Source organism: Hordeum vulgare, chromosome 7H (assembly GCF_904849725.1).
Source record: "Hordeum vulgare subsp. vulgare chromosome 7H, MorexV3_pseudomolecules_assembly, whole genome shotgun sequence".
NCBI lineage: Eukaryota > Viridiplantae > Streptophyta > Magnoliopsida > Poales > Poaceae > Hordeum > Hordeum vulgare.
This window is the reverse complement of record NC_058524.1, coordinates 53,197,050-53,221,612: the sequence shown is the minus strand read 5'-3', so window position 1 is coordinate 53,221,612 and position 24,563 is coordinate 53,197,050. Positions and strand designations below refer to the sequence as shown.

The following is a 24,563-nucleotide window of genomic DNA, read 5'->3' as shown; positions in this document are numbered from 1 at the left end:
ATTTGCCAATCTAAACTTCTTCATGTCCACTTTGAGGTGATGTCAAGAAGTTGTGGTTAAGCATGCAACCAAAAGTATCTCACCCGAGCTGCAGTACATCATTAAGCGATCATGATTTAGTGGCTTGACCGGATTGATTAAATACTAAAATTTCATCCTAAAAAATAATTCTTGGATCCGATAAGTAAATACCAGATTTTGATAAGCAATACACAGTTGGCTGCCTTCTTGTTTACCTGACCTGGAAAAAAACACCAACCACCACACCAATCTATAAGTGGCACAAGAGACATCCATAATTCATTTGATTAGGAGAGGGCACTCAACTACCAACCATAGTACTTTTGAGTTGTGAGAATGCACGCTGTAAAAGGTTGTCTGGCTTCCTTGCTGAACTTAATGTTGGCATTGTTGTTGCCAACCTGCTTGATTGGGAAGCATATTCTTTCTTCTTCTGCACAAGCTCTCGGACTAGATTAGCATATACCATCATCATTTATTCTAACCTAAAAAATCATATCAACCAAGGCATATGAAGCTTGGAAGAAAAAGGAGGGGAATTCTCAAGTTTCTATCTCACCATAACCGAGAGCTTCTGCATAATGATGGCATCTCAGCTAGGCATATAAACTAAAAATTAGTCATCTATACAGAACTCATACAATTATGAAAAATGATAAAGCTAGCATTCTAGAAGCAAGTTGCGCCAGTCGTTACCTTGGGAGCATTGCTCTGGAAGAATTTCAACAGGTAAGGATGGTTGTGAGGGTTCTGATCAAAAGTAACAACTTTCGAGGTGCTTCTAGCATCAATGAATTTCTCTAAAGCAGAAAAAACAAAATCCTGCAAAAGGTCACATTAATAATCTGTATGAAGTGAGGACTGAGAAGTAGCCCAGTGGCAATAGCACAATGGTGTTACCTTGCAGACCATCCGCGTGGGATTCTCCTCTAAAAATATGTCCTTGGTGCTAGTGCCCATGGAACTCATTCTTTTTGTAATCTGTATGAAGTAAGAACACAGATAAACACTCCCTCGATTCCATATTAGTTGTCACTAAATTATACAAAATCAGTAATAACTAATATGGAACAGAGAGAGTAATTATTAGTTTATAGAGCGATCAATGTATAACCTTGCTATCAATAACGTGTTGGGGAATGTTGCATGGGAAACAAAAAAAATCCTACGCATACGAAGACCTATCATGGTGATGTCCATCTACGAGTGGAGATTAGATCTACGTATCCTTGTAGATCGCACAACAGGAAGCGTTAAGAAATGCGGTTGATGTAGTGGAACGTCTTCACACGAACCTCCGTTCCGCGATCCGTCCCACGATCCGTTTCGATCTAGCGCCGAACAGACGGCACCTCCGTGTTCAGCACACGTACAGCTCGACGATGATCTCGGCCTTCTTGATCCAGCAAGAAAGACAGAGAAGTAGATGAGTTCTCCGTCAGCGTGACGGCGCTCCGGTGGTGGTGATGATCTACTCCTGCAGGGCTCCGCCCGAGCTCCGCACAAATCCGATCTAGAGGTAAAACTATGAGGAATAGGCTAGAGTTGCATGTGGAAAAGTTGTGTCTCAAAAAACCCTAAACCACCACTATATACAGGAGGGAGGGGGAGGGTCTAACCTTGAGGGACAAGGCCCTCAAGGTGCGTCGGCCGCCAGGAGGAGGACTCTGCTGCCTCTTGAGCTTGTGTTGGTTTTCCCTTGAAGAGGAAAGGGTGATGCAACACAGGAGCAGTAAGTATTTCCCTCAGTTTGAGAACCAAGGTATCAATCCAGTAGGAGAATCAAGCCAAGTGTCGAGAGTACCTGCGCAAACACAAACGAGCTTGCACCCAATGCTATAAAGGGGTTGTCAATCCCTTCAAGATTAATTGCAAAGTGAGATCTGAAGGCGGAAAGTGCAACGAAGTAAAAGTGTAAGGCTGAAAATATGATGTGAAGTAGACCCGGGGGCCATAGTGTTCACTAGAGGCTTCTCTCAAAATAGCAAATATTACGGTGGGTGAACAAATTACTGTCGAGCAATTGATAGAACCGCGCAAAGTCATGACAATATCTAAGGCAATGATCATACATATAGGCATCACGTCCGAGACAAGTAGACCGATACTTTCTGCATCTACTACTATTACTCCACACATCGATCGCTATCCAGCATGCATCTAGTATATTGAGTTCATGACAAACAGAGTAACGCCTTAAGGAAGATGACATGATGTAGAGGGATAAACTCAAACCAATGATGTAAGCCCCATCTTTTTACCCTTGATGGCTGATACGTCTTCGTCGTATCTACTTTGCGAACTCTTTTGCCCTTGTTTTGGACTCTAATTTGCATGATTTGAATGGAACTAACCCGGACTGACGCTGTTTTCACCAGAATTGCCATGGTGTTGTTTTTGTGCAGAAATAAAAGTTCTCGGAATGTCCTAAAAATTTACGGAGATTTTTTTGGAATAAAAGAAAAATACGTGCACAAAGATCCACCGGAGGAGGTGGACCAGTGGGCCACAAGCCCACAGGCCGCGGTCACCCCCTGGCCGCACTATGAGGGCTTGTGGGGGCCCACGTGGCTCCACCGCCCCCAAACTCAGCTCTATTTATTCCGTCTCGCCCGAAAAAAAAAATCAGAGAGAAGGTTTCATTGCGTTTTACGATAGGGAGGCGCCGCCACCTCCTGTTCTTCATCTGGAGGGCAGATCTGGAGTCCGTTCGGGGATTCGGAGAGGGGAAATCGTCGCCATCGTCATCATCAACCTTCCTCCATCGACAATTCCATGATGCTCTTCATCGTTCGTGAGTAATCTCATCGTAGGCTTGCTGGACGGTGATGAGTTGGATGAGATCTATCATGTAATCGAGTTAGTTTTGACGGGGATTGATCCCTAGTATCCACTATGTTCTAGATTGATGTTGCTACTACTTGGCTATGCTTAATGCTTGTCACTAGGGCCCGAGTACCATGATTTCAGATCTGAACCTATTATGTTGTCGCCAATATATGTGTGTTTTAGATCCTATCTTGCAAGTTGTAGTCACCTACTATGTGTTATGACCCGGCAACCCCGGAGTGACAATAGCCGGAACCACTCCCGGAGATGACCATAGTATGAGGAGTTCATGTATTCACCGCGTGTTAATGCGTTGGTGCGGTTCTTTATTAAAAGGAGAACCTTAATATCCCATCGTTTGCATTAGGACCCCTCTGCCACGGGAGGGATGGACAATAGATGTCATGCAAGTTCTTTTCCCTAAGCACGTATGACTACATAAGGAATACATGCCTACATTAGATTGACGAACGAGAGCTAGTTACTTATCTCTCCGTGTTATAGCTGTTACTTGCTACTTCGTTGTTACTTGTTGCAAGATCCTTTTCCGACACTATTGTCGGGGAAGAATAGTTACTCGCTCACGTGCAACCTACTGGCGCCATTGATACAATAGTTAGGAATAGTCTTCCGTCAACAGATCTTTTTCTGACACCGTTGCTATCATACTACTTTGCTACTCATACTTTGCTTGCAGACACTAATCTTTCAGGTGTGGTTGAATCTGGCAAACTCAACTGCTAATACTTGAGAATATTCTTTCGCTTCTCCTTTGGCGAACCAACAAATTTGGGTTGAATACTCTACCCTCGAAAACTGTTGCGATCCCCTATACTTGTGGGTTATCAAGACCTTTTTCTGGTGCCGTTGCCGGGGAAGCACAACTATATTCTCTGAGTCACTTGGGATTGACGTTTGCTGATCACTATGAGGAATCCGAAAGATCCAAGAACTAAAATCTTGCCTTCCACTACGAGGAGAGGTAAGGAACTGGCATCTAGCTATGCACTTGATTCACCTTCAGTTTTGAGTAAGTTTGCGACTTCGCCTCCTGCTATAAATCTTGATATGTCGCATGTGCTTGATGATGCTACTTCTGCTGCCCATGATGCTTATGATGATGCTATGCTTGATACTATGCCTGATGATGCTATGCTTGATACTATGCCTGCTATGCTTGATACTGCTTTGCCACTAGGTGCCCTTGATGCACAAATTGCTAGAGTTGCTGCTAGATGTGATGATACTTCTGAAACCGCTGATACTATTGAAGTAGAACCTGCTACTATGCCTGAATTGCCAGTTATGCCTGGTACGCGCTATGTTATGGAGGGAGAGATAGCTGAGGATTTTCTTGTGTGTAAGGATAGTTATGACATTGAGAAACTACTGCGCAAGTGGAAAGAAAAATCTCTGAACGCTAGGATGAAATACGACCCGAAGTTTGCTACTTCGCCTATCTTTGTGACTGATAAGGATTATGAATTCTCTGTCGACCCTGAGTTAATCACTCTAGTCGAATCTGATCCTTTTCACGGTTATGAATCTGAAACGGTTGTAGCCCATCTTACCAAATTGCACGATATAGACACCCTATTCACTAGTGAGGAAAAGATCCGCCACTACTACATGCTCAAGCTGTTTCCTTTCTTGCTAAAGGATGATGCTAAGACCTGGTTCACTTCTCTTGCTCCTGGTTGTGTGCGTAGCCCCTGGGATATGGTCTACTACTTCTCTGAAAAATATTTCCCTGCCCATAAGAAGCAAGCCGCCTTGCAGGAAATATACAACTTTGGTCAAGCTGGAGAAGAGAGTCTCCCACAAGCTTGGGGGGGGGGGGCTTATCCAGCTACTGAGTGCTTTGCCTGACCACCCTCTTGAGAAGAATGAAATACTTGATATCTTCTATAATGGGCTTACTGATGCTTCCAAAGACCACCTAGATAGTTGTGTCGGTTGTGTTTTTAGGGAACGAACCGTAGGACAAGCTGAGATTCTGTTGAATAACATCTTGTGCAATGAGAATGCTTGGACTATTCCCGAACCACCTCCTAAGCCAACTCCAAAGAAAAGAGGTATTCTATTCCTCAGTCCTGAAGATATGCAAGAAGCTAAGAAATATATGCAAGAGAAAGGCATTAAATCTGAAGATGTGAAAAATCTACCACCTATCGAAGAGATCCATGGTCTCGATAACCCGATACACGTAGTAGAAGTAAATTCTCTGCGTAGGTTTGATGAGAGTGATATTCCTTTTGATAAACCTGCTAGCTTATGCATGGATGAATTTGATAACTTCGTTGCCAAACAACAGAGTTTCAATGATTATGTTAGCAGACAATTGGAAAAGAATGCACGTATGCTTAGTCATTTAAGTGCTTGTGTGGACAGAAATGTCAATGATCTTAAGCTTCTGAGTAAACATGCCTCTATGGTTACTACTCAGGTAGAACAAGTACTTAAAGCTCAAAATGACTTGCTCAATGAGTTGAATGACAATTCTGTCAGAGTCATTACTAGAGGCGGTAGAATGACCCAGGAACCTATGCATCCTGAGGGTCATCCGAAGAGAATTGAACAAGATTCTCAAGGAGTTAGCACTGATGCACCTACTCATCCTAGAAAGAAGAAGAAAGATGATAGGAACCTGCACGCTAGCAACCCTGCTACACCTGAGAGTCCAAACGATGCCTCTGTCTATGATGCTGAAACACAATTTGGTGATGAACATGAGCCTAATGATAATATCAATAGTGATGTTCATGAAGATGCTCATCCTAACAATGATAAGGATGTGGAGATTGAACCTGTTGATCTTGATAACCCACAGCCTAAGAATAAGAGATACGATAAGAATGACTTCGCTGCTAGGAGGCATGGTAAAGAAAGGGAACCATGGGTTCACAAACCCATGCCCTTTCCTCCCAAACCATCCAAGAAAAAGGATGAAGAAGATTTTGAGCGCTTCGTTGAAATGATCAGACCTGTCTTTCTGCAAATGCGTTTAAAAGATATGCTCAAGATGTCTCTGTATGCTAAGTACATGAAAGATATTGTGAATAATAAGAGGAGGATACCTGAGGTTGAGATTTCCACCATGCTTGCTAATTATACCTTCAAGGGTGGAACTCCTAAGAAACTAGGTGATCCCGGTGTGCCCACTATACCTTGCTCCATTAAAGGCAACTACGTTAGAACTGCTTTATGCGACCTTGGAGCCGGTGTTAGTGTTATGCCTCTCTCTCTTTATCGTAGACTTGAACTGGATAAGTTGACATCCACTGAAATCTCTCTGCAAATGGCCGACAAATCAATTGCTTTCCCTATCGGCATTTGCGAGGATGTGCATGTTGTGGTTGCTAACACCACTATCTTAACAGACTTTGTTATCTTGGATATTCCTGAGGATGATGCCATGGCGGTCATCCTCGGAAGACCCTTTTTAAACACTGCAGGGGCTGTTATAGATTGCAACAAAGGCAATGTCACTTTCCATGTCAACGGTAATGATCATATGGTGCACTTTTCGAAGAAACAATATCGAGTACATTGCATCAATGCTATCGAAAAAACTTCATCGATTCTTATTGGGAGCTTTGAATGCCCTATTCCTCGTGTCAAGATGAAGTATGATTTGCTTGTTGGGGAGATACACATCCCCATTGAGGTGACCTAGTGACTATTCAAAAATTCTCCGTTCTCTTTTGCGATTCGAAAAGGTTTGTCGAGGAGACTTGATCAACCTCATTGACGGATTTTCTTTCGATGACCATGAGATGGATGAATCAAGGAGTCACAAACCTCTGCTTTAAGCTTTCACCTTCGGTTGCTTAGAAGAAAAATGATAGATTTAGTTTAGTTTTCCCTGTTTTCTGTTTTAGCGTCCGGTAGAAAAGTACCCCGAAAATAAAAGTTCTCGGAACGTCCTGAAAATCAAGTATGTTTTTTTCTAGAATTTTTGAAAAATTCTGAGACGACGAGTTTGTCTGGGGGGCACACTAGTGGGCCACAAGCCCTAGGGGTGCGGGCACCCCCTGGCCATGCCACCCAGGCTTGTGGGGCCCACAGGCACCCCCTCCACTCATTCTTGCTCTCATCTAGTTCTCCTACCTCCAGAAAAAATCGTTTCGCAGCTCAAACCTGTTGGGGAACGTCGCATGGGAAACAAAAATTTTCCTACGCGCACGAAGACCTATCATGGTGATGTCGATCTACGAGACGGGATGTTCGATCTACGTACCCTTGTAGACCGCACAGCAGAAGCGTTAGTGAACGCGGTTGATGTAGTGGAACGTCCTCACATCCCTCGATCCGCCCCGCGAACCGTCCCGCGATCAGTCCCATGATCTAGTGCCGAACGGACGGCACCTCCGCGTTCAGCACACGTACAGCTCGACGATGATCTCGGCCTTCTTGATCCAGCAAGAGAAGCGGAGAGGTAGAAGAGTTCTCCGGCAGCGTGACGGCGCTCCGGAGGTTGGTGATGATCTTGTCTCAGCAGGACTCCGCCCGAGCTCCGCAGAAACGCGATCTAGAGGAAAAACCGTGGAGGTATGTGGTCGGGCTGCCGTGAAAAAGTCGTCTCAAATCAGCCCTAAAACCTTCGTATATATAGGTGGGAGAGGGGGAGCCTTGCCTTGGGGCTCAAGGAGCCCCAAGGGGGTCGGCCGAACCAAGGGGGAAGGTCTCCCCCTCCCAAACCGAGTCCTACTTGGTTTGGAAGGTGGAGTCCTTCTTCCCTTTCCCACCTCCTCCTTTTTTTTCTCTTTGATTTTCTTCCTATGGCGCATAGGGCCTTCTTGGGCTGTCCCACCAGCCCAGTAAGGGCTGGTGTGCCACCCCCAAGGCCTATGGGCTTCCCCGGGGTGGGTTGCCCCCCCGGTGAACTCCCAGAACCCATTCGTCATTCCCGGTACATTCCCGGTAACTCCGAAAACCTTCCGGTAATCAAATGAGGTCATCCTATATATCAATCTTCGTTTTCGGACCATTTCGGAAACCCTCGTGACGTCCTTGATCTCATCCGGGACTCCGAACAACATTCGGTAACCAACCATATAACTCAAATACGCATAAAACAACGCCGAACCTTAAGTGTGCAGACCCTGCGGGTTCGAGAACTATGCAGACATGACCCGAGATACTCCTCGGTCAATATCCAATAGCGGGACCTGGATGCCCATATTGGATCCTACATATTCTACGAAGATCTTATCATTTGAACCTCAGTGCCAAGGATTCATATAATCCCGTATGTCATTCCCTTTGTCCTTTGGTATGTTACTTGCCCGAGATTCGATCGTCAGTATCCGCATACCTATTTCAATCTCGTTTACCGGCAAGTCTCTTTACTCGTTCCGTAATACAAGATCCCACAACTTACACTGAGTCACATTGCTTGCAAGGCTTGTGTGTGATGTTGTATTATCGAGTGGGCCCCGAGATACCTCTCCGTCACACGGAGTGACAAATCCCAGTCTCGATCCATACTAACTCAACGAACACCTTCGGATATACCTGTAGAGCATCTTTATAGTCACCCAGTTACGTTGCGACGTTTGATGCACACAAAGCATTCCTCCGGTGTCCGTGAGTTATATGATCTCATGGTCATAGGAACAAATACTTGACACGCAGAAAACAGTAGCAACAAAATGACACGATCAACATGCTACGTCTATTAGTTTGGGTCTAGTCCATCACATGATTCGCCTAATGATGTGATCCTGTTATCAAGTGACAACACTTGCCTATGGCCAGGAAACCTTGACCATCTTTGATCAACGAGCTAGTCAACTAGAGGCTTACTAGGGACAGTGTTTTGTCTATGTATCCACACAAGTATTGTGTTTCCAATCAATACAATTATAGCATGGATAATAAACGATTATCATGAACAAAGAAATATAATAATAACTAATTTATTATTGCCTCTAGGGCATATTTCCATTTGTCTCCCACTTGCACTAGAGTCAATAATCTAGTTCACATCACCATGTGATTCCAACGAATCCAACACCCATATAGTTATGGGCTCTGATCACGTCTTGCTCATGAGAGAGGTTTTAGTCAACGGTTCTGAAATTTTCAGATCCGTGCGTTCTTTACAAATGTTTATGTCATCTTATAGATGCTACTACTACGTGCTATTCGGAAATACTCCAAATATCTACTCTACTATACGAATCTGTTTCACTACTCATAGTTTATTCGGATTAGTGTCAAAGCTTGCATCGACGTAACCCTTTACGACGAACTCTTTAACCACCTCCATAATCGAGAAAAATTCCTTAGTCCATCAGTTACTAAGGATAAATTTTGACTGCTGCTAGTGATTCAATCATGGATCACTCTCTGTACCTCTCAAGAGACTTGCTGCAAGGCACACATCAGGTGCGGTACTCAGCATGGCATACTTTAGAGTCTATGGCTAAGGCATAGAAGACGACCTTCGTCTATTCTCTTTATTCTGCCGTGGTCGGGTTTTGAGTCTTACTCAAATCCACACCTTACAACACAACCAAGAACTCCTTCTTTGCTGATCTATTTTCGAACTCTTTCAAAAACTTATCAAGGCATGCATCTTGTTGAAACTTCCATTAAGCGCTTTCGATCTATCTCCATAGATCTTTGATGCTCAACGTTCAAGTAGCGGAATCCAGGTACTCCTTTGAAAACTCCTTTCAAACAACCTTGTATGCTTTACAGAAATTCTACATTACTTCTGATCCACAATATGTCAACCACATATACTCATCAGAAATTCTATAGTGCTCCCACTCACTTCTTTGGAATACAAGTTTCTCATAAACCTTGTACAAACCCAAAATCCTTGATCATCTCATCAAAGTGTATATTCCAACTCCGAGATGCTTGCACCAGTCCATTTAAGGATCGCTGGAGCTTGCATACTTGCTAGTATCTTTAGGATCGACAAAACCTCATGGTTGTATCTCATACAATGTTTGCTCAAGGAAACCGTCGAGGAAACAATGTTTTGACATCCTACATGCAATATTTCATAAATAATGCAGCAACTACTAACATAATTCTAACAGACTTTTAGCATCGCTACGAGTGAGGAAGTCTCATCATAGTCAACTGTTTGATCTTGTCAGAAACATCTTTGCGACAAGTCGAGCTTTTCTTAACAGTGACTTATCACCATCATCGTCTGTCTTCCTTTTAAAGATCCATCTTTACTCAATAGTCCTACGACCATCAAGTAGTTCTTCCAAAGTCTACACTTTGTTTTCATACATGGATCCTCTCTGGGATTTCATGGCATCCAGCCATTTGTCGGAATCTGGGCCCACCATTGCTTTCTCCATAACTCGTAGGTTCACTGTTGTTCAACAACATGACCTCCAAGACAGGGTTACCCGTACCACTCTGTAGTAGTACGCGACCTTGTCAACCTACGAGGCTTGTAGTAACTTGATCCGATACTCGATGATCACCATCATCAGCTTGCACTTCAATTGGTGTAGGCGCCACAGGAACAACTTCCTGCGCCCTGCTACACACTGGTTGAAGTGATGGTTCAATAACCTCATGAAGTTCTACCACCCTCCCACTCAATTCTTTCGAGAGAAACCTTTCCTCGAGAAAGGATCCGTTTCTAGAAACAAACACTTTGCTTTCGGATCTGAGATAGGAGATGTACCCAACTGTTTTGGATATCCTATGAAGATTTATCCGCTTTAGGTTCGAGCTTATCAGACTGAAACTTTTTCACATAAGTGTCGATGCCCCAAACTTTCAAGAAACGACAGTTTAGATTTCTCTAAACCTCAGTCTATACTGTGTCATCTCAACGGAAATACGCGGTGCCCTATTTAAAGTGAATGCGGTTGTCTCTAATGCTTAACCCATAAACGATAGTGGTAATTCGATAAGAGACATCATAGCATGCACCATACCAAATAGTGTGTGGCTATGACGTTCAGACACATCATCACACTATGATGTTCTAGGTGGCATGAACCGCGAAACAATTTCCACATTGTCTTAACTGCGTACCAAAACTCGTAACTCATATATTTATTTCTATGATCATATCGTAGACAGTTTATCCTCTTGTTACGACGAACTTCACTCCGAAACAGAATTGAACTTTTCAATATTTCAGACTTGTGATTCATTAAGCAAATATTATAGTATCTACTCAAATCATCATTGAAGTAAGGGCATAATGATATCCACTGCGTGCCTCAGCACCCATTGGACTGCATACATCAAAATGTATCACTTCCAACAAGTTACTATCTTATTTCATCTCAATGAAAACAAGGCCTTGCTCATGTGTTATGATTTGCATGTCACTAGTGATTCAAAAACAAGTGAGTATAAAGATCCATCAGCATGAAGCCTCTTCATGCAATTTATACCAACATGACTCAAGCGGCAGTGCCACAAGTAAGTGGTACTATCATCATTACCTCGTATCTTTTGGCACCAATATCATGAACATATGTAACACTACGATTGAGATTCAATAAACCATTGAAGGTGATTATTCAAGAAAATAGAATACCCATTATTATCTTTAAATGAATAATCGTATTGCAATAAACACGATCCAATCATGTTCATGCTTAACGCAAGCACCAAATAACAATTATTTAGGTTTAACACCAATCCCGATTATAGAGGGAGCGTGCGATGTTTGATCATATCAACCTTGGAAACACTTCCAACACGTATCGTCACCTCGCCTTTAGCTAGTCTCCGTTTATGCCATAGATTTCATTTCGTGTTACTAATCACTTAGCAACCGAACCGGTATCCAATACCCTCATGCTACTAGGAGTACTAGTAAAGTACACATCAACATCATGTATATCAAATATACTTCTTTCGACTTTTGCCAGCTTTCTTATCTACCAAGCATCTAGAGTTGCTCCGTCTCAGTGACTGTTCCCCTCATTACAGAAGCACTTAGTCTCGGGTTTGGGTTTAATCTTGGGTCTCTTCATTAGTGCAGCAACTGTTTTGCCGTGTCACGAAGTATCCCTTCTAGCCCTGGTCTTTCTTGAAACTTAGTGGTTTTACAAACCATCAACTATTGATGCTCCTTCTTGATTTCTACTTTCGCAGTGTCAAACATCGCGAATCGCTCAAGGATCATTGTATCTATCCTTGATATGTTATAGTTCATCACGAAGCTCTCACAGCTTGGTGGCAGTGACTTTGGAGAACCATCACTATCTCATCTGGAAGATTAACTCCCACTTGATTCAAGTGATTGTCGTACTCAGACAATCTGAGCACACGCTCAACGGTTGAGCTTTTCTCCTTTACTTTGTGGACAAAGAATCTTGTCGGAGGTCTCGTACCTCTCAACAAGGGCACGAGCATGAAATCACAATTTCATCTCTTTAGAACATCACTTATGTTCGGTGACGTTTCAAAACGTCTTCGGTGCCTTGCTTCTAAGCCATTAAGTATTTTGCACTGAACTATCGTGTACTCATCAGAAACGTGTATGTCGGATGTTCACAGCATCCACAAACGACGCTCGAGGTGCAGCACACCGAGTGGTGCATTAAGGACATAAGCCTTCTGCGCAGCAACGAGGACAATCCTCTTCAAAGTTTGCTACTATCAATTTTCAACTAAATTTTCTCTAGGAACATATAAAAACAGTAGAGCTATAGCGCAAGCTACATCGTAATTCGCAAAGACCATTAGACTATGTTCATGACAATTAGTTCAATTAATCATATTACTTAAGAACTCCCACTCAAAAAGTACATCTCTCTAGTCATTTGAGTGGTACATGATCCAAATCCACTATCTCAAGTCCGATCATCACGTGAGTCGAGAATAGTTTCAGTGGTAAGCATCTCTATGCTAATCATATCAACTATACAATTCATGCTCGACCTTTCAGTCTCATGTGTTCCGAGGCCATGTCTGGACATGCTAGGTTCGTCAAACTTAACCCGAGTGTTCTGCGTGTGCAACTGTTTTGCACCCGTTGTATGTGAACGTTGAGTCTATCACACCCAATCATCACGTGGTGTCTCGAAACGAAGAACTGTCGCAACGGTGCACAGTCGGGGAGAACACAATTTCGTCTTGAAATTTTAGTGAGAGATCACCTCATAATGCTACCGTCGTTCTAAGCAAGATAAGGTGCAAAAAAGGATTAACATCACATGCAATTCATAAGTGACATGATATGGCCATCATCATGTGCTTCTTGATCTCCATCACCAAAGCACCGGCACGATCTTCTTGTCACCGGCGTCACACCATGATCTCCATCAACGTGTCGCCATCGGGGTTGTCGTGCTACTCATGGTATTACTACTAAAGCTACGTCCTAGAAATATAGTAAACGCATCTGCAAGCACAAACGTTAATTTAAAGACAACCCTATAGCTCCTGCCGGTTGCCGTACCATCGACGTGCAAGTCGATATTAACTATTACAACATGATCATCTCATACATCCAATATATCACATCACATCGTTGGCCATATCACATCACAAGCATACCCTGCAAAAACAAGTTAGACGTCCTCTAATTTTGTTGTTGCATGTTTTACGTGGTGACCATGGGTATCTAGTAGGATCGCATCTTACTTACGCAAACACCACAACGGATATATATGAGTTGCTATTTAACCTCATCCAAGGACCTCCTCGGTCAAATCCGATTCAACTAAAGTTGGAGAAACTGGCACCCGCCAGTCATCTTTGAGCAACGGAGTTACTCGTAGCGATGAAACCAGTCTCTCGTAAGCGTACGAGTAATGTCGGTCCGAGCCGCTTCGATCCAACAATACCGCGGAATCAAGAAAAGACTAAGGAGGGCAGCAAAACGCACATCACCGCCCACAAAAACTTTTGTGTTCTACTCGAGAAGACATCTACGCATGAACCTAGCTCATGATGCCACTGTTGGGGAACGTCGCATGGGAAACAAAAAATTTCTTACGCGCACGAAGACCTATCATGGTGATGTGCATCTACGAGAGGGGATGTTCGATCTACGTACCCTTGTAGACCGCACAGCAGAAGCGTTAGTGAACGCGGTTGATGTAGTGGAACGTCCTCACGTCCCTCGATCCGCCCCACGAACCGTCCCGCGATCAGTCCCACGATCTAGTGCCGAACGGACGGCACCTCCGCGTTCAGCACACGTACAGCTCGACGATGATCTCGGCCTTCTTGATCCAGCAAGAGAAACGGAGAGGTAGAAGAGTTCTCCGGCAGAGTGACGGTGCTTCGGAGGTTGGTGATGATCTTGTCTCAGCAGGACTCCGCCCGAGCTCCGCAGAAACGCGATCTAGAGGAAAAACCGTGGAGGTATGTGGTCGGGCTGCCGTGAAAAAGTCGTCTCAAATCAGCCCTAAAACCTCCGTATATATAGGTGGGAGAGGGGGAGCCTTGCCTTGGGGCTCAAGGAGCCCCAAGGGGGTCGGCCGAACCAAGGGGGAAGGTCTCCCCCTCCCAAACCGAGTCCTACTTGGTTTGGAAGGTGGAGTCCTTCTTCCCTTTCCCACCTCCTCCTTTTTTTTCTCTTTGATTTTCTTCCTATGGCGCATAGGGCCTTCTTGGGATGTCCCACCAGCCCACTAAGGGCTGGTGTGCCACCCCCAAGGCCTATGGGCTTCCCCGGGGTGGGTTGCCCCCCGGTGAACTCCCGGAACCCATTCGTCATTCCCGGTACATTCCCGGTAACTCCGAAAACCTTCCGGTAATCAAATGAGGTCATCCTATATATCAATCTTCGTTTCCGGACCATTACGGAAACCCTCGTGACGTCCATGATCTCATCCGGGACTCCGAACAACATTCGGTAACCAACCATATAACTCAAATACGCATAAAACAACGCCGAACCTTAAGTGTGCAGACCCCGCGGGTTCGAGAACTATGCAGACATGACCCGAGAGACTCCTTGGTCAATATCCAATAGCGGGACCTTGATGCCCATATTGGATCCTACATATTCTACGAAGATCTTATCATTTGAACCTCAGTGCCAAGGATTCATATAATCCCGTATGTCATTCCCTTTGTCCTTCGGTATGTTACTTTCCCGAGATTCGATCGTCAGTATCCGCATACCTATTTCAATCTCGTTTACCGGCAAGTCTCTTTACTCGTTCCGTAATACAAGATTCTGCAACTTACACTAAGTCACATTGCTTGCAAGGCTTGTGTGTGATGTTGTATTACCGAGTGGGCCCCGAGATACCTCTCCGTCACACGGAGTGACAAATCCCAGTCTCGATCTATACTAACTCAACGAACACCTTCGGATATACCTGTAGAGCATCTTTATAGTCACCCAGTTACGTTGCGACGTTTGATACACACAAAGCATTCCTCCGGTGCCCGTGAGTTATATGATCTCATGGTCATAGGAACAAATACTTGACACGCAGAAAACAGTAGCAACAAAATGACACGATCAACATGCTACGTCTATTAGTTTGGGTCTAGTCCATCACATGATTCGCCTAATGATGTGATCCCGTTATCAAGTGACAACACTTGCCTATGGCCAGGAAACCTTGACCATCTTTGATCAACGAGCTAGTCAACTAGAGGCTTACTAGGGACAGTGTTTTGTCTATGTATCCACACAAGTATTGTGTTTCCAATCAATACAATTATAGCATGGATAATAAACGATTATCATGAACAAAGAAATATAATAATAACTAATTTATTATTGCCTCTAGGGCATATTTCCAACAAAACCCGTGTTCTTGCTCCTCTTGCTGGGATTTTCGATCTCTTTGCTCAAATCACCGTTCTCCGAACTGTTTTGGGGAATTTACTCCTTGGTAAGTGACTCCTCCATTGGTCCAATTAGTTTTTGCTCTAGTGCCTTATACTCCGCGTATTTTTTCTGCCTTGGTGACCATCTTCTTGAGCTTTGCATGCTAATTCTAGCTGGTCCCAAGTAGTTTTGATGCGTATTATGGCCTCTAGGCACTTGTGGGAGTAGTTGCTACGAGTTTTGTTGAGCCTTATTCACTTTTCCTTAGAATCACGAAAAATTTCAGAAAATTTCAGAGATAGAAAAAGGAAAAGATGAGGAGGTTCTTAAGAGGCTCGTCAAGCCGTGACCCCAAGGATGATGGGAGTGAGAAGAATCCAAAGTATCTGGTCCCTCGAGTCGCGGAAGTTCGAGCGTGCGAGTGGCCAAGCAACGTGTTCTTACGCACCGCTGGAATTTATGAGGACTGTTATCACTTGGTGTAGAACGCAGGCCTTACCGCCTTCGTTGAAGATAAGTGTCCGCAATACCTCCTCCTCACTAATATCTTCGTACAAAGCTTTAACTTCTATCCGAGGAAGAATCCTCCTATGGTTGAGTTTAAACTTTATGATATCCCCGAGCGCATGTCACTCCAGGATTTTTGCAATGTTTGCAAATTACCTTACGTTGGGGATATTCATGAACCTCGTCCACGGGACTTGGAAGCTTTCATCAATACAATTGTTGTAGGAGAAGAGAGAGGAGTGTCTTGCGCTAGAGCTGCTAGCATTCATTTTCCCGTGCTTCGGTACTTCTCACTATTTATGGGAAAATGTTTGATTGACCGTGGGAAAGGTGGGTCACTTAGTTCCCCAGATCTCGCGGTCTTGCGCGAAGCCCTTTATAACGATAAGACTTATAGCTTGGGCACTATAGTAGCTCAACGGTTGAACCTAAACCGTTCTAAAGGTGTTGTCTATGGAGGTATCTATGCGACTCGTCTTGGTAGACACTTTGAGATACCTATTAGACTGGAGGAGGAAGAAGAGATTCTTCTTCCCGAGAGATATCTAGATTACGATAGCATGGTTCGCCATGACTTTCTTGATAGAGATATAAATAGAAGGATGATTTATAACCTGGTGTTTAGTCAGGGTACTCGTGAGACTATTACTTTGCATGCTCCTTCGTTGTTCAATCTTCATGCAGGTAGGTACATTATTATGCCCTCGGACATCTACGCATATTGGGGCTTAGCCCAACCACAGGTGCCCGTGCTCGAGCCGCCAGTCGAGTACCAGACGCCGGTTTATCAGTGGGAGCCACATGAGCTCACACAGCAATGGCATCCTCAGTCCACTCCGGAGTACCCCGGAGCTGGTTATTTCCCTCCATGGGAGTAGATCGAGTTAGGCCAAAAGGCTAAGCTTGGGGGAGTACGTGTTCTCACCGACTTTACATTCTTGCTTATGCTTTCACTTTGTTAGTCGGTGTTCACACTTTGCCACTTATCATCCATGCGAGTTTATTTTCTTTTTCTCGTTTTCTTTTCATGTGTCTGTCTAGTTTGAGAAAAACCCAAAAAGATTTTCTTTTTCTTCTTTTGCTTGTTGGGAGCTTTCCCGTGTAGATATTTTTCTTTTTCTTTGGGTCAAGGTAGAAGATATTGGTCACAATGTTTAGTGGCTCTTACATGCATACCTGTTTAGTTTTCAAGAGCCATATTACTTTGTCTTCTCCGTTGTGTTTGCCTGCAGATTCCAGCTTTAGTCCAATGCATGAGCATTCTTATTATTGTTCACATTGTTCGGTCGTGCAAGTGAAAGGCAATAATGACGATATATGATGAAGTGACTGAGCCTGGAAAAGCTGGTATGAACTCAATCTATTTTGTTTTTGTAGATATGACTAGCTCATCATGCCTGATTCAGCTTTGTTGTGAGGGAAACATGTTTGCAATGACAACTTAGAGATCATAGTTGCTTATGCCATGCTTACTTAGCTAGGAGCTTATAATGGTTTGTCTTGGATGCCCACATGAATGTTGAGATGACTATGATGTAGTATGATAGGATGGTATCCTCCTTTGAATGATTCACGTGGCTTGACTTGGCGCATGTTTACGCATGTAGTTGAAACAGAATCCACATAGCCTCTATGATATTCATGTTCATGGTGATTTGTGTCATACTCATGCTTTCACTCAATGTTAGTTAATCTTAATGCATTTTGATGACTGTTGTCGCTCTCTAGTTGGTCGCTTCCCAGTCTTTTGCTAGCCTTCACTTCTACTAAGCGGGAATACTGCTTGTGCATCCACTTCCATAAACCCAAAGTTGTTCCATATGAGTCCACCATACCTACCTATGTGCGGTATCTACCTGCCGTTCCAAGTAAATTTGCATGTGCCACTCTCTAAACCTTCAAGAAATATTTTGTTTTGCATGCCCGAACCGCTCATGTGGTGACAGGGGGCTATTGGTGTCTTCCATGTTAGGCGTGTTATCCTCGATATGTGTTTATTCAATATCATTCACGAGAAAGGGGCCGGTAATTGGAATTCCCAGTTCCATGCTCAAATCGAAAAGATAATTGCAAACAAAACTCCCCCAGGATTGTTGTTGGTATGGACGGTACCCGAGGATTCGGCTAGCCGTGGAGTGTGATTGATTGGTGGTGGGGGAGTCAAAACTTTACTTTTCTGTTTGGGAACCGCCTATAGCATGTGTAGCATGGAAGATGTTGAGAACTCTTAGTCATTGAGTTGACAATGAAAGCATGCCACCCATAATTATTATCTCTGTTTTCAAAGCTTGAGCTCTGGCACCTCTGCAAATCAATGCTTCCCTCTGCGAAGGGCCTGTCTATTTATGTTCCTGTTGAGTCATCCTCCTCTTACAAAAGCACCAATTAGAGAGCACCTCTGTCATTTTTATGCTTTGCTTTTAACTGTGTTGAGTATGACTATGACTGGATCTTCATTGCCTTGAATTACAATGTTTAGTCAGCCCTTGGTCTTTGAAGGTGCTCTGCATTTATGTTTTGCGGTCTCAGAAAGAGCTAGCGAGATACCATCTATTCGTACTGCTTCATGTTGTTTTGATTGAAGTGTTGACGTTTGAGGCTTATTATTATTTGCTCGCTAGTTGATTGTGCCATTGATATGAGTTTACCGTGAGACCTAGATGTCATTTTATTATGTGGTTTGCTTGTGATCTTGCTGAAATTCTGGTTATGAGTTAGACATACTAGCAACAACAAGATCAAACAGAGTTCGTCAAAGTTTTTCTTTTGTCTCTTTCAGTTTGTCAACTGAATTGCTTGAGGACAAGGAAGCCTTTAAGCTTGGGGGAGTTGATACGTCTCCGTCGTATCTACTTTTCCGAACTCTTTTGCACTTGTTTTGGACTCTAATTTGCATGATTTGAATGGAACTAACCCGGACTGACGCTGTTTTCAGCATAATTGCCATGGTGTTGTTTTTGTGCAGAAATAAAAGTTCTCGATATGTCCTGAAAATTTACGGAGATTTTTTCTGGAATAAAAGAAAAATACCTGCGCAAAGATCCACCGGAGGAGGTGGGCCAGTGGGCCACAACCCCACAGGCCACGGCCACCCCCCCTAGCCGCGCCTTGAGGGCTTGTGGGGCCCACGTGGCTCCATCGCCCCCAAACTCACCTCTATTTATTCCGTCTCGCCCGGAAAAAAGTCAGAGAGAAGGTTTCATCGCGTTTTACGATACGGAGGCGCCGCCACCTCCTGTTCTTCATCTGGAGGGCAGATCTGGAGTCTGTTCGGGGCTCCCGGGAGGGGAAATCGTCGCCATCGTCATCATAAACCTTCCTCCATCGACAATTCCATGATGCTCTTCATCGTTCGTGAGTAATCTCATCGTAGGCTTGCTGGACGGTGATGAGTTGGATGAGATCTATCATGTAATCGAGTTAGTTTTGACGGGGATTGATCCCTAGTATCCACTATGTTCTAGATTGATGTTGCTACTACTTGGCTATGCTTAATGCTTGTCACTAGGGCCCGAGTGCCATGATTTCAGATTTGAACCTATTATGTTGTCGCCAATATACATGTGTTTTAGATCCTATCTTGCAAGTTGTAGTCACCTACTATGTGTTATACCCGGCAACCCCGGAGTGACAATAGCCGGAACCACTCCCGGAGATGACCATAGTATGAGGAGTTCATGTATTCACCGTGTTAATGCATTGGTCCGGTTCTTTATTAAAAGGAGAACCTTAATATCCCGTAGTTTCCATTAGGACCCCGCTGCCACGGGAGGGATGGACAATAGATGTCATGCAAGTTCTTTTCCCTAAGCACGTATGACTATATACGGAATACATGACTACATTAGATTGACGAACGGGAGCTAGTTACTTATCTCTCCGTGTTATAGTTGTTACATGATGAATCACATCCGTAATACTCATCCATCACCGATCCACTGCCTACGAGTCTTTTACTACTGGTCCTTGCTACGTTACTTTGTCTAGGCTTGTCCCTTGCTACAAAAGGGATTGGGCCACTTTGCTACTACTGTTGCTACTGCTGTTACTCTGTTGCTGCTGCTACTACTGTTCCTTGCTACTTCGGTGTTACTTGTTGCAAGATCCTTTTCCGACACTAGTGTCGGGGAAGAATAGTTACTCGCTCACGTGCAACCTACTGGCGCCATTGATACAACAGTTAGGAATAGTCTGTCGTCAACAAATCTTTTTCTGACACCGTTGCTATCATACTACTTTGCTACGGATACTTTGCTTGCATACACTAATCTTTCAGGTGTGGTTGAATCTGACAAACTCAGCTGCTAATACTTGAGAATATTCTTTCGCTTCTCCTTTGGCGAACCAACAAATTTGGGTTGAATACTCTACCCTCGAAAACTGTTGCGATCCCCTATACTTGTGGGTTATCAATGACAACAACACGATGCATGCCTCGTTGCCCCTGTGTCACTGGGAGAGGTCACCGCACGGTATGAACCCAAAACCAAGCACTTCTCCCATTGCAAGAATCATAGATCAAGTTGGCCAAACAAAACCCACAACTCGAAGAGAATTACAAGGATATGAAATCATGCATATAAGAGATCAGTAGAAACTCAAATAAGATTCATAGATAATCTGATCATAAATCCACAATTCATCGGATCTCGACAAACACACCGCAAAACATGATTACATTGGGTAGATATCCATGAAGATCATGGAGAACTTTGTATTGAAGATCCAAGAGAGAGAGAAGAAGCCATCTAGCTACTAGCTATGGACCCGAAGGTCTATGGTGAACTACTCACGCATCATCGAAGAGGTCATGGTGTTGACGAAGAAGCCCTCCGTATCTGAATCCCCCCTCCGGCAGGGCACCGGAACGTGTCCCAGATGGGATCTTGCGAAGACAGAAGCTTGCGGCAGCGGAAAAGTATTTTCGTGGATCTCTCTCGCATTTTTGGATTTTTCAGGAATTTATAGACGAAAGAGGTAGGGCAGACGAGCCACATGGTGGCCCACAAGCCTGCTAGGCGCGCCCCCTGGCCGCGCCTAGGGGGCTTGTGGAGTCCCCTGGTGGCCTCTGCCTTGGTTCTCACGTCCCGTGCGTATCTTCTATTCTGGAAAAAATCTTTTCGGAAGTTTTATTCCTTTGGACACCATTTAAAATCCTCCTGTGAAAAGGGTCAAAACACGGAAAAATAGGAACTGGCACTTGGCACTGAGTTAATAAGTTAGTCCCAGAAAAGATATAAAAGGCATAAAAACATCCAAAGTTTTACAAGATAATAGCATGGAACCATCAAAAATTATAGATACGTTGGAGACGTATCAGACTCCTCCTCCAATTCGGTTTGGGAAGGAGGAGTCCTCCTCTTCCTTCCCACCTCCCTCTTTCCTTTTTCTTTTTCTTTTCTTTTGGTATTTTCTTATGTGGCATCATAGACCTCTTGGGATGACTCCACCAGCCCACTAGGGACTTGTGGCGCCCCCCTAGGGCCTTGGGCTCACTCCCGGGTGGGTGGGCCCCTCCTGGTAAACACTCGGAACCCATTCGTCACTCCCGGTACACTGCCGGAATTGCCAGAAACTTTCCGGTGACCAAATGAAACCATCCTATATATCAATCTTCATTTCCGGACCATTCCGGAAATCCTCGTGACGTCCGTGATCTCATCCGGGACTCCGAACAACATTCAGTAACCACACATATAACTCAACTATACTAAAACATTATCGAACCTTAAGTGTGCAGACCCTGCGGGTTCGAGAACTATGTAGACATGACCCGAGGCACTCCTCAGTCAATATCCAATAGCGGGACCTGGATTCCCATATTGGATCCTACATATTCTCAGAAGATCTTATCGGTTGAACCTTAGTGCCAAGGATTCATATAATCCCGTATGTCATTCCCTTTGTCCTTTGGTATGTTACTTGCCGGAGATTCGATCGTCGGTATCCGCATACCTATTTCAATCTCGTTACCGGCAAGTCTCTTTACTCGTTCTGTAACACAAGATCCCGTGACTTACACTTAGTCGCATTGCTTGCAAGGCTTGTGTGTGATGTTGTATTACCGAGTGGACCCCGAGATAACTCTCCGTCACATGGAGTGACAAATCCCAGTCTTGATCCATACTAACCCAACGGACACCTTCGGAGATACCTGTAGAGCACCTTTATAGTCACCCAGTTACGTTGCGATGTTTGATACACACAAGGTATTCCTTCGGTGCCAGTGAGTTATATGATCTCATGGTCATAGGAATAAATACTTGACACGCAGAAAACAATAGCAATAAAACGACACGATCAATATGCTATGTTCATAGTTTGGGTCTAGTCCATCACATGATTCTCCTAATGATGTGATCCAGTTATCAAGTGACAACACTTGCACATAGTCAGAAAACCTTGACTATCCTTGATCAACTGGCTAGCCAACTAGAGGCTTGCTAGGGACATTGTTTTGTCTATGTATCCACACATGTATCTATGTTTTCATTCAATACAATTATAGCATGGATAATAAACGATTATCTTGTAATAGGAAATATAATAATAACTATTTATCATTGCCTCTAGGACATATTTCCAACACAACGAGCCCATCAAATGGCTTGAATAGCCTAACCAATGGCCTCTCCACTACTGCATCACCACGTGGGAGATGTTTGTCATGCACAATGTGGCCAAAGTCATAATCAGACCGCAGCTTCTCAGCAACCTCAAGGAAGTTCGTAAACTCAGTGCCGCTCAATTCCATGAACACACCAACCTATGTAATTGCCATCATTACTTAGTCAGCACACATAGAACATCAACCATGGCTATATGAAAATTGCTATATGAAAGTAAGAATAGACAAAAGAAGAAGCTTACAATGTGGATCTTGCCGTCTTCAAGGTAAGTGGCATCTTCAAGTGCCTTGATCTCCTTGGAAGCAGGGCCAACCTACTTCTTCAAGTACTGCTCAATTCCCCCAGCCTCCCTAGGACCCTTGTATTCCTGAATGTTCTTTCCTCTGTTCCTGAAGATCTTAAGGGTAGGGAATCCCTTGACCTCGTACTTGCCCGCAAGTGGCTAGTTCTTCTCATCGTTGGCATCAACCTTAGCAAGAACAATCGTTAGGTCGTGCTTGCTCAACAGCTAGGCCGCCTTCTCATACCGCAATAGCACACAATTAGAAATTCAACGAATGAGATCAATAAATTTAGCATATAACACAGTGCTAAGTAAGTGGTCCAAGGATGTAGAAGAATTACCTCTGGTGCCAGGCTCTTGCAGACTTGCAGTGTCCACACCTTAAAGAATCAATTTTAAAGAATTAGCAACAACTTTGACAAAATTTAGACTAGACTAAGAGAGATTGTACTGAAATAAGTCGAACGGGCAGAATTTGCACTACATAGTTACAATATAAATTTGGACACGATAGAATCCCAACCCAAGAACCTTCAAATCCTCGAGGAACTTCAAATCCAACCGAAACTACAGAGGAATCGGCGATCCAAACGCACCAATCACCAAATCCAGATCCCCTGTGGTCCGTAATTCACGAATCTGAGACCCCTTGAAACCGACCACGATCTAAACCCGTCGGATCTGCACGAACACTCCACACGCGCACAGATACCAGAGGCGAGGGCTCACCATGGGGCCTAGAACTCGGCGAGGATGAAGGGGCGCTTGGCAATGGCGTCGCCGAAGTTTTCGGCGTGTAAGGTGAGCACGACCTCGGGGGCCGTAGCCTTCGCGGCGGCAGCCTCCTCCGCCCTGGCCTTCTCCTTTGGCGTCAACAACGGTAGGGTGGCAGTGCACATTATCGAGCGAGCAAGGCAACCCCGTCCTCCTCGATTCCTTGGTCGTGCTCCTTGCTCTCTCTAGTGGCGATGTTTTTTGGCAGGAGAGAGACGATATCGAGAACGAGGGGTGGGAAGAGATGGGGGTGGGACGTGTTTGTGTGGTGGCGATTTGTTCCTTTTTAGCGACAACGGGTGGGAACGTGGACTGGTTTTCTCGTGCAGGCGGGATCAAGCGATTCTTATTACTGCATGTGACCAAGGGGTGGGAGGGGAGGTCGAACCATCACGATGTTCCATCCTCCTTTAATAGTAGAGACTTTAAAAGTTTTTCATGACCTGATCTTTTAGGTGATGTCACCCTTCTCGTGATATTTTGCGATGCACAAAAAACGTTGGCAGTCAATGGTGTTCGGCCTTGGCCCATATAGTTTCGCTTTGTTAATCGTGTGATAGGGCAAATAGCAAACATCGCCCATATGTCATGTCGACTAATCAACATGGAGGACCAGATGCTAAATGAGGATCAAACGTCATGGACCTTGGTATCTTGAGTACATAGCAAGCAAAAGACTAGATAGCGTCATCAAAAAAGGACAGAGCATGAATCAAAAAGAAACGTAACATTATCAAAATTGGGTCAAATCACGTTAAACTTTAGCCAAAAGGTC

At 44.2% G+C, this 24,563-nt stretch overlaps 1 pseudogene; it reads right to left on the bottom strand.

Annotated features, from left to right (window-relative positions):
- Nucleotides 1-563: 563 nt before the first annotated feature.
- LOC123408257 lies at nucleotides 564-23,913 on the bottom strand (annotated as a pseudogene).
- Nucleotides 23,914-24,563: the final 650 nt, after the last annotated feature.